This window comes from Lineus longissimus, chromosome 8 (genome assembly GCF_910592395.1).
Source record: "Lineus longissimus chromosome 8, tnLinLong1.2, whole genome shotgun sequence".
Classification (NCBI taxonomy): Eukaryota; Metazoa; Nemertea; class Pilidiophora; order Heteronemertea; family Lineidae; genus Lineus; species Lineus longissimus.
The window spans coordinates 19708972-19711633 of NC_088315.1; the positions used below are offsets into that span (position 1 = coordinate 19708972).

General features: G+C 42.6%; 1 long non-coding RNA gene across 1 annotated transcript; it reads right to left on the bottom strand.

The window, feature by feature from the left end:
• Nucleotides 1-340: 340 nt before the first annotated feature.
• Nucleotides 341-2018, bottom strand: LOC135492755 (uncharacterized). The gene is made up of 2 exons (XR_010448115.1): nt 1932-2018; nt 341-771 (listed from the first exon to the last, which is right to left on the bottom strand). It is a non-coding gene; the product is annotated as an uncharacterized LOC135492755 (long non-coding RNA).
• Between the last annotated feature and the right edge of the window lie 644 nt (nt 2019-2662).

The following is a 2662-nucleotide window of genomic DNA, read 5'->3' on the forward strand; positions in this document are numbered from 1 at the left end:
GGAATTTTGGTGTGGTTTTCGACCGTTTGTGGGATCTATAGGTGGTGTCAAACGGTGGCACTGCCTATTGGTCAAAAAACCAATTAGTTGCCATGAATAAGCCATGGAGACCTTCCCTACCAAAAAATGTGTAGGTTCTTGTTATCAATGTCAGCAATTTGGTGTCTAGATCAATCCGGGACATGGCTTACATCCCATGTCAGGAGCAAGTCTGACGTCACCTACGCCCGGGGATGGGTCCACCGCACTGGCTAGTGAGACCGATGTACAAGAAAATGTACCAAAATGGCGGCAAGCCGAGTAATTCTGGTGATAATGAAATAATATCTAAGAAAGTAAATTTTCATAGTTATTGCCTGCATTTGCGATTTAATTTTTACTCGTATCGACACGAACATTTAATAAGCAACGACAGTAAAAGAGAAATAGAGTCCATTTCCGTGTAGTCGATTCCGGTGCGTCAGGTTTCTGTGGATTGCTCCATGTCACATCGTGGTTTATCAACCTCTCAAAAGACCGTGCTAGCAGTTTGCATAATTAGGGTGGTGATGGCAACAATGGTGGTCATCACAGCAGTTATGGGCGTTATGGTGATGGCAACAATGCTCATCAGCGCAGCAGTTCTCGGCGTTAGGATGGTGTTCGCAACAATGGGCGTCGTGACAGTGGTGTAATAGACCGTTGCCCTCACTCGCTTGTACCGTAACACACATCACCGCTACCACCAGCAGAAGTATCATGCATGCAACTCGCGCCATGTTTGCGAAAATTCTGCAAGGAAAGAAAATGAAAATTTTTGAATGTATTTCACGGGTCAGGTCACAGGCGTTTGTGAGGAGCTGGGATCGAGGGACTATTTTTCCGTTCACACCACCAACCATGCACAATGTAAATTATGTAAAGCGAATGTACATACCGGGATTAAAAAGTAAAGAAAGGTTGCAACCAAACTAGGCACCCAAATCGACTCCACAAAATCACCCTCTAGTATTATGATAGTCCAAATCACTCATAACGGCGTCAGTGAGTTTTCGCAAATCACCGAAACGCCAACGCGAACGCCTGTCCCATTGTTCGATATCATGATCAGGAGGTCAAACAATGGAATAATCGTTCGCGCTGGCGTTTCGGGGGATTTGCGAAAACTCCCTATCTACAACTTCGAAGCTGGCATGCATTAATTGATGCGTCATAAATTTACAGATTGATCACTGCGTCTTTAATTTACAAATTGTTGCGTAACTTTGATAAAATTGCAAAAAAGTCGGATCCAAACGTAAGTCCTCCGGTTTTCTCCATCGCTTTCATCTCAGACCAATGTACCTCGTCCCTGCATTTCATTATCGAGAACGGAGTGTATTGAAAACCTCTGGTTATGCGAGTATGTAAAAAAGAGATAAAAAGAGAATTCCGTACTTCGACAAAATGCCCCTTATCTGATTCAACTCTATAGAACTGCAGCGCTTAAGTTTATCTTTGGTATGATATAAAAACCCCGACTATCTGAGTTCAGGAAAAGATTTGCCATCATTTTGAAAAAGACAAATTTTCTAGAATTTCTCAAGTTAAAAATTCTTAGTTTTATCAAGTCTTGCTGTTGATTACACGAGATGCTAAAAAACCCAAGAGAATCGCAGACACTTTCTCCGATGGTTGCTAACCCACCGACAACTTCGTCGCGAGTGAATCCAGCTTTAGATTGAAGCCAACCTCTAGATTGGAGCCTTAGATGGACTGTATTTAACTCACAGTTTTCTCATCGTGGCGAGGCTATGCCAGGACACCAAGAGAGATGTGTTCTGGTTTTCATGCGCAGTTTGAAACGATCGGTGATATTCTTAGCCTTGGCTCGGAGAGGTGACAACCCTCGGAGAAGTTGTTGCTGGATCCCCGGGGTAAATAAATCAAATCGACAATTAACATGGACTTACCTGTTTGTCTGTACGAGGTCTGGAGATATCTTGAAGTCGAAGTTTCGAATGAAGTTTCTGGTGAAGCAAGGGGTTTATAAAGGCGGGCGGACAAAGCGCGTTGTGAGCCATCTGGCGATGGCAAATTGGCCAATTAGACCATCGATGAGTTTATCAACATCATCATTATAAACCAGACAAAGCCAATTGAAATTATTTAAAGTAGCTTTTATGATGATAAGTTAAGTACTTATGTGAAGTGTTCACGCCTTGGCCCAATGCCGGCAATGCAACACGTACTCGCAATTGTTGATTCACTTCATACAGATCAGATATTTATCAATTACAAATTTCAAATTTTTAACGAACGCGTGATCTTCAATGTCATCTGGACTGTCGATGTAAATGACTGCGTGGATAATCAGCGAGTTTTCGATTAAAACAGGAGGGCCCTTATCAAACCTTGGAAGGTGTAATTACAACGTCCTAAACTAACTTAATGAGGCAACTATCGTGGTGCTTTAAATTGACTCTTCAATTCAATTCTGAACAAGGGAAGGAATGTTTCATCTGATCATTCCATTAATGCCACTCGTTTGCTGCACGTTCATCTGTCCTTCTTGCTGACCTCCATGGTGTACCATTGTTTTTGCCCAGTGACCTTTCTAGGTCTACCGCTATCTCGATCCAAAAAAATGCCGGGAAATCAGTAAATCAGTCTGAACATTACCGGGACATTGCCCTTGGCAGTA